At 38.6% G+C, this 12,585-nt stretch overlaps 1 long non-coding RNA gene across 1 annotated transcript; it reads right to left on the bottom strand.

Annotated features, from left to right (window-relative positions):
* Window positions 1-5,857: 5,857 nt before the first annotated feature.
* LOC104085820 (uncharacterized) lies at window positions 5,858-9,487 on the bottom strand. Its single transcript, XR_683954.2, has 2 exons — window positions 6,579-9,487; window positions 5,858-6,448 (listed from the first exon to the last, which is right to left on the bottom strand). It is a non-coding gene; the product is annotated as an uncharacterized lncRNA (long non-coding RNA).
* Window positions 9,488-12,585: the final 3,098 nt, after the last annotated feature.

Here is a 12,585-nt window from a genome sequence, read left to right as displayed (position 1 = left end):
TCCACTTGGATTTTAGCTTCCCGGGAAACATCATCAATCTTGAGTTGAACAATAATACAAGATCGCCCACCTTGAACACTTTGTTCCAAATGTATTTGTCATGAAGATATTTTATCTTTTATTTGTACAAGGACGAACTCGCATAAGCATGGTACCGAAACTCATCACATTTATTCAAATGTGCAACCCTCAAGTTAGCGGCTACATCCCAATCAAGATTCAACTTCTTTAGAGCCCACATTGCCTTGTGCTCAAGTTCCACCAGAAGATGACAAGTGTTTCTGAACACCAACCGGTATGGTGACATTCCGATAGGTGTTTTGTAAGCCATCCGATAAGCCCATAATACTTCATCAAGCTTCTTGGACCAATCCGTCCGATGAGAATTCACCGTTTTAGACAAGATACTCTTTATCTCCCGGTTGGAGACTTCCACTTGCCCACTAGCTTGTGGGTGATAGGTAATCGTGACTTTGTGTGTAACACCATACTTGCTAGGTAAAGTGTCAAAAGCCTTGTTGCAAAAGTGTGACCCCCCATCGCTTATAATTGCACATGGAGTACCAAACCTTGTGAAAATATTCTTCTTCAAAAATGCCACTACACTTCTCGCCTCATTGTTGGGTAAAGCAACAGCCTCAACCCATTTGGACACATAATCCACCGCAACCAAGATGTAGGTGTTTCCACAAGAACTCACAAAAGGGCCTATGAAATCAACGTCCCACACATCGAAAATATCAATCTCCAAAATAGTGGTGAGAGGCATTTCATTTTTCTTTGAGATTCCACCGGCCCATTGACATTCATCACATCTTTTCACTAACTCACTAGCATCCTTGTAAAGAGTGGGCCAATAGAAATCATAACTAAGCATTTTGGCCGTCGTTCTTGCTCCACCATGATGACCACCATATGGCGATGAATGACAAGCCCCAAGAATATCACCTTGCTCTTCTTCCGGTACACTCCTCTTAATCACCACATCTGTGCAAATTCGGAAAAGACATGGTTCATCCCAATAATAATCTTGACAATCCCTTTTTAGCTTCTTCCTTTGGCTTGAAGAGAACTCATCCGAAATGATTCCACACACAAGAAAATTTGCTAAGTCCGTGAACCATGGCACCTCTTTCATTGAAACTTCCAAGAGTTGCTCATCGAGGAAGGAGTCATTGATTTCAAGGCCATCATGTCGCCTCCCCTCCTACTCCAAACGAGACAAGTGGTCCACCACTTGGTTTTCACTACCTTTTCTATCTTTAATGTCAATATAAAATTCTTGTAACAAGAGCACCCATCTTATCAACCGAGCTTTGGAATCCTTTTTGCTCATAAGATAACGAAGCATCGCATGATCCGTGTGGACAATAACTTTTGCACCCATCAAGTACGGGCAGAACTTCTCAATTGCAAACACAATAGCAAAGAGCTCTTTCTCCATAACGATATAGTTGACTTGCACTATTCATGGTCTTACTAGCATAGTAGACCGGATCGAAAATCTTGTTGATATGTTGTCCCAAAACAAAAGAATCTCCAACCACCGAGAAGTCATCTGTGAAAACTTCAAGGTAGTCCTCCACCATGTCCGTGAAAATAGTCATCATACACCTCTGAAAAGTCACCGGTGCATTACACAAACTAAATGGCATCCGCTTGAAAGCAAAAGTACCATAGGGACATGTAAAGGTTATTTTCTCTTGATCTTCTGGAGCAATGAGAATTTGGTTGTAGCCCGAGTACCCATCAAGAAAGCAATAGAAAGCACGGCCGGCCAATCTATCCAACATTTGATCTAAGAAAGGAAGTGGAAAGTGATCCTTCATTGTGACTTTGTTGAGCTTGCGATAGTCCATACACACCCTCCAACTGGTCATCATTCTTGTAAGAATCAATTCATTCTTCTCATTGGTGACCACCGCCATGCCCCTCCCCCATCCCCCTCACCCACCACCACCACCACCTCCTTTCTTTGGGACACATTGAACTGGAGAAGTCCATGAACTATCGGATATGGGGTAGACAACCCCGGCATCCAACCACTTGATAATCTCCTTCTTGTTGACAACTTCTTGCATAACCTCATTGAGTCTCCATTGATGTTAAATAGATGGTTTAGTGCCATCTTCCAACTTGATCTTATGCATGCAAAAGGAGGGGCTTATCCCCCCGAATATCTGCCAAGGTCCACCCAATAGCCTTCTTCCTCTTTTGTAGCACCACCAATGTGGAATCTACCTGCACGTTACTCAAACAAGAGGAAAGAATAACCGGTAAAGTAGAACAAGGGCCAAGAAATTCATACCGAAGATGTGGAGGCAATGGCTTTAACTCCAACATAGGCGGCTCTTCAATAGAAGGCTTTGTAGGAGGAGGAGTCCTATTTTCAAGATCCAAGGACAATTTCTGGGGAGCATAGTTGTACGACCGCATTCCTTGCAAAGAGTTCACACATTCCATGAAGCCATCCATATCGTCATCATCAAAGTTGAGTAAGACGGCCTCCAACATATCATCAAAATTGATTGTAGCACTTGTATCATCAACAATGACATCGATCACCAAGTCCACAAAAGAACACACCTCATTGTTATTTGGTTGCCGCATGAAATACCATTCTTTTATCACCAACCCGAAAAGTGAGTTCTCCGGCTTCAACATCACAAAGAGCATTACCCGTAGCAAGAAAAGGTCTCCCAAGAATAATTGCCACTTCATAATCAACCTCACAATCTAGAATGATAAAATTCACTGGAAGAATGAATTTATCAACCCGGACCAAAACATTCTCCATCACACCCAACGACCTTTTCATGGTATGATCGGCCATTTACAATCTCATAGAGGAGGGTCTTGGTTGCACAATTCCCAAAGTCTTGAAAGCCGAATATGGCATCAAATTGATACTTTCCCCAAGATACAAAGAGCTTTAGCAAACTTGGCACTTCCAATTATACAAGGAATCATAAAAGCACCGGGATCCTCCAACTTAGGAACCATTGAATGAACAATTGCACTCACTTGATGAGTGACTTTGATGGTCTCAAAATTCATTGACCGCTTCTTTGTGACAATATCCTTCATAAACTTTGCATAACATGGCATTTTTCCAAAGTTTCAACTAATGACACATTGATTGAAAGACTCTTCATCATTTGAATGAACTTCTTGAATTTATTCTCACAATTTTTCTTGGCAAGTCTTTGAGGGTATGGAGGTGGAGGCTTAGGAAATGGTGCCTTAGACTTTTGCACTACCGGCTCTAGTATGTCAATAATATGTTCCCTAGACGGTTTCACCTCCTCTTGAGTCTATTCCACATTGTCATCAATATCAATCCGAACTTCCTCATTAGTTTGCACAACATTGTTCGGGACCTCTTCTGCTTGCATCACTTGATCATCATCAACAAGTCATCTTCCACTTCTTGTGATAACCACCATGGTATGCCCCGTATTGTTACTACCCTTTGGGTTTACCACCGTGTCACTTGGTAGTGCCCCCTTGGGACGAGAATTTAAAGCTTGAGAGATTTGTCTCATTTGAACTTCTAGGTTGCGAATTGATGTGTTGTATGAGGCAAGTTAGGCATCCGAATCGGCATTCTTTTCCATCATTTTCTTGAATATATTTTCAATACGTCCCATCTTATTGTTTGAAGAACTTGAACCATGGAAAGGATAAGGAGGTGGGTTGCTCGGTTGTTGATACATTGGGGGCCTTTAAAGACCCGACCCCCGGTTGCTTTGATTGTTACTCCATCCTCCTTGATTGTTGCCTCCCCAATTTCCTTGGTTGTTGTTGTTATTCCAATTCCCTTGATTGTTGTTTCTACTCCAATTTCCTTGATTGTTAGAATTCTAATTTTCATGATTGTTTTGCGGTCTCCATTATTGTTGGCTTGGGACTTGGAAGTTGTTTCTTTGCCCTTGAAAATTGTTCACATATTGCACTTCCTCCTCTTGTTCATTGTAAGAATCATCTTGCCCAAAACTACCATCATCTTGCACATAGTTCTCCACTCAAGTTTGCACTTGTGGACCCTTGGTCCTTCTCTTGTTTACCAACATATTCACTCCTAGTATTAACTTTCTTAGGGGCTTGCACTTGGTTTAGTTTAGATTTTGATAGTTGAGTCATGGTAGTGGTCAATTCGGTAATGGCTTGCCCATGGTCTTGAAATTCTTTGTGAAGGTGGATCATATTCGGATCACCTTGTGGAACATTGGCCCGGGATTGCCAAGACGACGACATTTCTGCCATCGCATCCAAAATCTCACACGCCTCCGCATAAGGCGTAGTCATAAAGTTTCCACCAGCTAGTTGATTCACTACACATTGGTTGGTTGTGTTAATCCCATGATATAAGGTTTGTTGAATCATGGTTTTCGTCATATCGTTGTAGTGGTTCATTCGGCTCTTGCTTGAATGCCAAGATCTCATCTCAAAGTGTAGCCTTGTGCCTGGGAGAGAAACATTTAGCAATGAACTTTTCTGCCAACTCATCCCAAGTGTGAATTGAATGGTTCGGCAATCGTTCTAACCAATCTAAAGCTTTCCCCATTAGAGAGAAAGGAAAAAGCTTTAGCCTCAATGCATCCTCGGAAACATTAGTTTACTTCCTTCCCCCAATATGTATCTGCAAAGCCCTTCAAATATTTATAAGCATTTTGAGTTGGAGCACCGGTGAAGAAACCCTGTTGCTCAAGAAAAGTGAGCATCACATTGGTGATTTGGAGGTTGCCCGCCCTAATACGAGGAGGGACTATTGCACTTTCATAATCTTTGTTGGGCAATATCCGGTGTGGAGTCGCTCGTGGTTGAGGTGGGGATGGATCGGGCTCATTATCATGAGGTACCCGGCATATCCGATTGGCTTGTGGCTCATGAGGTACCTCTTCCTCGTCGTCTAATTCCCCCAAAGGCAAATTTTCGAGCTCATTGTTCGCCATGGTTGTACCTAAAATTTCTCACATAAGTTAGTAACACGGAAGGGAAAGAAGATATTCCAAAAATAAACTCAAATATATAGCCAACACCATTTTAAATGCCCGACAACGGTGCTAAAATTTGATCCACGTCCAATCCGCACTCAATAGTGAGTGAAAACGATCATTGGAAGAATAGTGCCCAACAAGAGTCGGGGTTGATTTTCACGGGGAGTTTAATATGGGTGTTAAGGGTAAACACTTTATGAGAGCAAATGGAACAACTAAATTGCACTTTCAAACAAAGGATTTTGATTTCTACTTCTAAATTAAATCTAATAATTATAAGCTAAAGAGAAGAAACTAGAAAGCGAATGATTGTTTTTTTGTTTTTCCAAATGATTAAAAAGCCTAGGGATGTGACCCTAACCTAAGTTTTCGCCTAATAGGAACTTGTTTTATTGATCGGGGTGTATTATAGCTCTCAATTCTAAGTTACCCACTCAATACCTCTCAGTCATAGAGTGATTTTGCCTAATTTGGTTTTCTCAAGCCCAAATGGGTATCAAGCTAAATAGTTGATATGAGCTCAAGTAGGGTTCTCACTATCTCTAGTTCAAACCCTTTAATTAGGCTAATCAAACCCTTAATTAGCCCAATTTCTTGTTAGCCAAGTTTTTCTAGACTATGTACCTCTTTCTCAAGTAAGAACCAGGTCAAATAGGCATGAATCAATGTTTGCAATCACTAAATCTAAAATTAAAGCATAAACAAGGATAAATAATCAACACCCAATCATAAATAAATATTAAATTAAATACCCATAAGGTTTACACACTAGGGTTGGGTCACAACCCTAGTGAGTCTAGCTACTCATAGTGAAAAATGAAGAAAACAAAGAAGAAATACTAATTAAACTCATAATCTAAGATTAAAATGATAAAATATGATGTTTAAATCCCAAAATAGTCACAACCTTCCTAAAATATCAAAATACAACGGCTACAGCAGCTCAAACTTCAAAACTTGACCTAAAATGTGATTATCGTCTATTTATAATGGCCAAAAATTTGCTAACAAAAATGCCCCTAGGGAGGTTCTGCGGCCGCAAAATTCCATGTGCGGTCCGCAGATTGCTTCAGCTTGCAGGTACTAGGATTATGGAACCGCACAATTTGGTCCACAGCTGCAATGCATCTTCTGTGGTTGCACAATTCTTGTGCGGTCCGCACTTCAGGCAAGGCCTCAAGTCTTGGTCGTTTGCACACTCGCTGAACTTTGAATTCTTTGTCAGTGCGGACCTTGTTCTGCGGCCGCACATGAGCTTAAAGTTTGTTGGGCTTGTTCACTTGTTCTGCGGCCGCAGAGGGAATTCTACGGTCCGCACTTTCTTCTACGGCCGCAGAAATACCTCTGCGGACCGTACTTCTTATGTTTTGCGCCCCTTCTTGACTTGCGAGTCCGAACACTCCTTTTTGAGTCGGATTTCTTCATGGGAGCCCAAATTTCCAACATTACTACAATTTTCACACTTTCATTAGTGTTGGGAACATAAATCAATACTTTTAGACTAAAACAGAAGCAAAAATGTGCTATTAAGTGGTCAAAATCCACACTTTTCAATGCCTCAAAAGAACCAAGGCTCACCCAATAGCTGGTACAAGAATCCTAACGCTCCTAATCGTCAATCTGTAAATCATTACATGCATCGTGAGATGCAGGCCCCAGGCAAAAAGGACGTTAGTATATTTGAATTGCACTAGTATGTAAAGCAACAGAAAGAAAGAACTGTAAATGCTGAAACTGAAACTAAACTGATAATTGAGAACTGATAATTGATAACTGATAACTGATAACTGGTAACTAAACAGATAATTGATAACTGATAACTGAACTGAACAAAAGAAGTAAGGATATGAATACTCCATCTTCTTAATGATGAACCACCTGTTTATCTAAATAAATACATTGCGGCCTCAGGCCCAATATATATGTGCACAAGCTGCAGCCTCGGGCCCAAGTATATGTATACATAATTGCAGCCTCAGGCCCAAAGATTTATAAAGCATAAACTGCAGCCTCAGGCCCAAAGATGTGTAAAGCATAAACTGCGGCCTCAGGCCCAATGATGTGTAAAGCATAACATCGGCCTTAGGCCCAAAGATGCATAAAGCATAAACTACGGCCTCATGCCCAAATACAGGTGTTCAATATTTAGGGATTTAAAATCAGGAATTGAGAGTCATATTGCCATACATGATGCTGAAATACTGAATCATACTGAGTTACATGATACTGGATTGCTAAATAGGACTAGACTAATATATGTATTCATGAACTGATTATGAGACTGAAGCTACAAATATTTATGACATGCTGAGTAATCTAGACTGGGACTCACGGGCATCAAACACAAGTCTATATTGATTATACACTGAGCTAACAACGTTCGGAATGAAAGTCATGAACGAATTATGAAGCTAGAGAATAGAAGTCCTGCAACTATTCAAGGAACTAAGCTTAACTATATTTCTGAGGCAATTAGTAACATTGTAAAAGAAACGTAGTGTAGGAAGAATCATTAACATTTTCAAACGTAGAGAGTTAGCCTCACATACCTTAACTTCTTGCTCTTGAGCGTAATACAATATTCGCCAACCCATTTCAAATTTAATCTATAGTAATACAAGTCAAAGGGATTCCATATTAGCAATAATACTCATGTTTTGGTTACTTAGGCCTTTTATCAAACACTTGGTGGGCATAAAGCTTCATAGCCCTTATTAATGGTGTTTCTACACCCCAGCAACCCATTTTCTTGCTCCTAGATAATTCTAAAATCTCAAATTGCTATAATCAATATAATTTTTCATCACCCATAAGATAAACAACACCCTTAATCAATATTCAACAATAAACGACCCAAACCTATAATCGTTCATCCCTTTCTATCAAACTCATCAACTCATATCTCATGAACTTAGAGTCTATAATCATTAATCCAATACTATAATCAATTAGAGGGTGAAGATATTACCTTTTTGAAGTTCAATCCTCTTGAATTCGAGTTCTAGGGTTTCTTTTCTCAACAATGATGTATCGATCGAATATCTAATAATTTGAAGGGTTTACCCATGATAATAAGGTGTTGAAAAATTGAAATTAGCTTAGAATCATCATTAGAACTTACCTTGGATGATGGAGGCCTTGGAGGAAGTTGGGTTCTTGAGAGCTTCCCTTTCTAGAGCAATTTTACGTATTTGGGGTGTAAGGAACAAGGTATGGATTTTAAAATAACTTCTCGGGTGCGCTTCTATACAGTTGAATGCCTAACTGCGCACCTGGACGCGCAGCAAGGGCAGTGGCACTTCCACAAGAGCGATGTCGCAAACGGGACAGCTGGACGCGCATCTGAATGCGCAGACTACGCATTGTCCAATAAAACGTGCATAACATGTTGTATAGAGATCTGTTCGGGCTTCACAATATATTATTGAAAATTTATTTCAAAGGGCTACAACTTTCATATTTTAAGTTTTCCTAATTTCCTAACGGATCTTCACGAAATCAAGCTGGAAGACATATCTTTCATAAACTTAGTCAATTTTATCGAATCGTGTGCACCTCACTCTCTGTCTTGATTCCAAAATAACTATTTTCACCCATACTCATCCCGATAAGACTTCACATATCTAGAATATAAAATTAATACTCATTTAATAATATCCACACCTAGTTCGAATTTGTGAAGTGTTACATTAGTCAAGGCTCCCCGCTTAATCTTAGGTTGACCATACACCGCTCTATTCTTCCTCATTCTCTTGATCTCTAAGTCCATCACCAAGAGCCTATGCTGGGTCAATAGACACTCACGCGGGATAACCTTACAATCAGTGCATAGTCCTCTATCACACTTCCTGCAGAGAAGGTAATCAATCTGAGTCTTGGCCACCGTATTTCGAAAAGTGATCAAGTGATCCTCCCTCTTCTATAAACACGTGTTAGCTATCACCAAATCAAAAGCCTAAGCGAAGTCCAACAATGAAGTTCCTCCCTCGTTCCTAACTCCAAAATCGAACCACCATGCACATCATCATAGCGCCTAGTAGTCACCCCAACTTGGCAATTAAAATCACAAAAATCGCCTCTAATGAAAATCTTCTCGGTGTACGGAATACCTTGCACTATCTCGTCTAAATTCTCCTAGAAGTTCCTTTTGACCTCCTCGTCCAGGCCCACTTGAGGCGCGTATGCATTATTCACATTTAAAGTGAGCCTTCCAACCATTAGCTTAATGGTCATCAACCTATCATTCACCCTTTTAACATCTTTTACTAGCTCCCTAAGATCCTTATCAACTAAAATGCCTACCACATTTTTTCCCCTAGCACCTCCTGAATACCACAGTTTAAACCCATTTATATCTTGTGCCTTGGTACCCACACATCTAGTCTTCTAGACACACAATAGTAATCTTTCTCTTTTGGAGAATCATCCCTAACTCTATAAATTTACCTATCAATGTCCCCATGTTCCAGGACCCAACTTTAGCCTAGTGCTTCCCTTACTCTCCCCTCCCCCCACCCGACTACCCCTGCCCCCACCCCGCGCTCCATCTGAGGACATGAGCTTACTCTACCTTCATTTGCTAAAGCCACTATATACTAAGGGTAACTAAGATAACGTTACTACTATATCAGCAAAGAACTAAGATAAGCAAGCAAGCAAGCAATATAAACTACGGAACTAAGATAAGAACTAAGGAACATAAACTAATGTATTAAACTAAGCCAAATATAGACGAGCAAGCAAAAGCAGCTTCAACTAAGGAACTAAGATAAAACCTAAGGAATATAAACTAAAATGGGCAAGAAATAAGAACGAGAGAAAAATTCAAGAGATGCAAAGAATACTAATTCAAGAATGATATAGGCTAGATTCAAGTCGGGGATATCGGACGATGTTGTAGTACTAAATGGAACTGCTTTCCTGAAGTTCACGCGCCTCTAATGCCTCTTCCACACGCTGGCGCTTTAGTTTCACGCGCCTCTGTTTGCCACAGGTGCCGACTTACATTGTTTCCGGGGGAGGGTTCGCCGGTTGATGGTCGGGACTAGAACAGTCGTAGGGGAGAGAAGATAGTAAAGAAAACTTTAGAAAGAGAGAAAGTAGATCAACTTCTAAAACAAAGACCTTGGTCGCTTTAGATGAAGTTTCAAAGGCTAATAATGACATGAAGTGATGAAGTTATAGAATTTAAATTTTAGAGATAATTTTAGAAACATTTCCTCAATAATATCCTTTATGGTTTACAATATTACGTCTATCTCTTTTATTTTGATTTTCTCGTAACGATTTATAATTTGCTATTTTTGGATAATAATATCTTTATAATTTTCCAAAAATTCCCTTTTTTTCAAAAAGGTTTTGCCCAACCTTATCACATTAAAAGCTTTTATGCTACGTTGCTATTTCAGATCCTTTCGTCTTTCCCCTATATCAGAACCATACTTGTGCCTTGACTTAATAGATCTATTTGAATGTAATGAATAAAAGCATGTATAGCCATTAACTATCAAGGCATTTACTACTAATAAATCCCACTCAGATAGAAAATTTTCTAAGTATAATTGGATTATTCATGAACGAAGATGACACTTTTTTGCTAATCACTATCAGAGAGCTTTCTACGTCCAAGTACAGGGAACTTCATAAGAGGACGGGTTTGAAACTAAAAAGAATTTAAAGGGTATACTAATTTATCTATTTATATTTATAATATATTAAAAGCACGAAAACCTTATTGAAGTGTTGTTCATTTTTTTTACCTTTTAAAAAAATTGCATTAGACAAAATAGTCATTCTATTATATTTTCTAATATTTAGGATTTTAAAATTTAACTTTGCCAATTAAATATTTCCTTATAACTTGAACTATGTAAAACTCGTAATATTTAGGAATTTAATACACTAACCAATAATTTTTAATTCTAATATGGTATCCAAATCAATCTAGAACTCTCTTACCTCGAATAAATTTAAGTAGAAGTACTTCTAAGATGTTGATACGTGATAAATATACTTTTTCTCTCTTCTTCAATCTCTGTTGCTCTTCTTTTATGTACTCTTTTCTTTCTAATAGCCTTTTTATGAGAGGTAAACTTTTAATGTTTTTTCCCATTATTTAGCTTTGTTTTGTTGGGTCCAAACGCACACTCAAGTATACGCGGTCGACAACTAATAAAGTGATGAAAAAGTATCATTCCCACGAGGATTTATAATCAACTATTGTCCAATCTAAACTATTTATAAATTTATTGCTCAAGTGAGTGTGAAGAAAATGATTGTGATTTTTAATTAACTAAATTACTATGAAGCTAATAAGCAAATAAGAAAATAAGATCGCAAGTAGAGCAGACAAATACTTAGGAAGAATTCAATGAGATGGGGGTATTTCAGGGTTATGGAATTAACGTCTCTCCTATTGCATTTTTCGGTTGAGGTAATCACTTTACTTATCTAATCTGTTGATTAGCAGGGTTTATTATGCTCGCGAAGTTCTTTCGACGCTTCACTCGCCTATTCAAGCCAACCTAAGATTATATGTTTATAGAATCAAAATTGACAAGAACGCATGTATATTTCCGGCAAAAATAACCAAGTAAGGCAACTAGAATGTATCTATCCTAATCGCGAATCCATTCTCCGATGCCCGAATTCAAGAACTTACTCTACTCAATCTTATATGCAATCTATAGTTTACACTTTCGAGTTTAAATATAAATTCGTAGATAGTATTATATTGTTAGCTACGCAATAGAATAATTGAGCACAAGATTGAATAAACAAATTAATATGATAGAATCAAGCAATATCATCAACCGTCAAACAACAATAGTCAATAACAACCCATAACCCCAGAATAATGAGGTTCTTAGCCACTCATGTTCATAACAATAATCAAAATATTATTTTTAAACATAGAAGCTAGAAATACTAGATGAAAGATAGAAGAATTAATGAATTTCGTGCTCCGTTGGTGTTTCTATTCAAATTGACCAACCTCTCAAAAATAGGTTTAGAACCCCTTTTATATATGTTGGGGACATGTAGGGTTGAAATCACTAAGTCCTAGGCGAATTAGGATGAATTATGTCCTTGGCCGTCACCCTTTGCGCCTAACGCAAATCTGGACAATGAACTTTTTGGTCTGCTGTAACCGACGTTTTGTTTGGCGCCTGACACAAACCTGGGCACCAAACTTTTGCCACTTTTGTGCTCTGCTTCCCTTGGTATTTTGGTTGGAGCCTAGCGTGAACCCGGCACCAAAGTCATGCCTCCTCCAAATTCTTCCGTTTTTACTTCAATTTGTACGCAAAACTTCCCAAATCATTTTCAATTGACTCATACACATATAAATACCATTATTAAGCTCGAGTCACAAATATTCATACTAAAGTTAACAAGCTCAAGGCATAATGCAAAACAAATTATATTCAGAAACATGGATTTTTAGCCAAACATCAAGCTTCTTATTGCAGTTGTTGGAATCATATTTGTCAATAATTCAAATCTATAAATAATTAATGGTGACATTGAGTTATAAATTTAAGTAGAAGAGAATTGGATTCTCGAGTTAGTAAAATCGGTTAGT

Source organism: Nicotiana tomentosiformis, chromosome 9 (genome assembly GCF_000390325.3).
Source record: "Nicotiana tomentosiformis chromosome 9, ASM39032v3, whole genome shotgun sequence".
Classification (NCBI taxonomy): Eukaryota; Viridiplantae; Streptophyta; class Magnoliopsida; order Solanales; family Solanaceae; genus Nicotiana; species Nicotiana tomentosiformis.
This window is presented reverse-complemented; position numbering and strand designations above follow the sequence as displayed.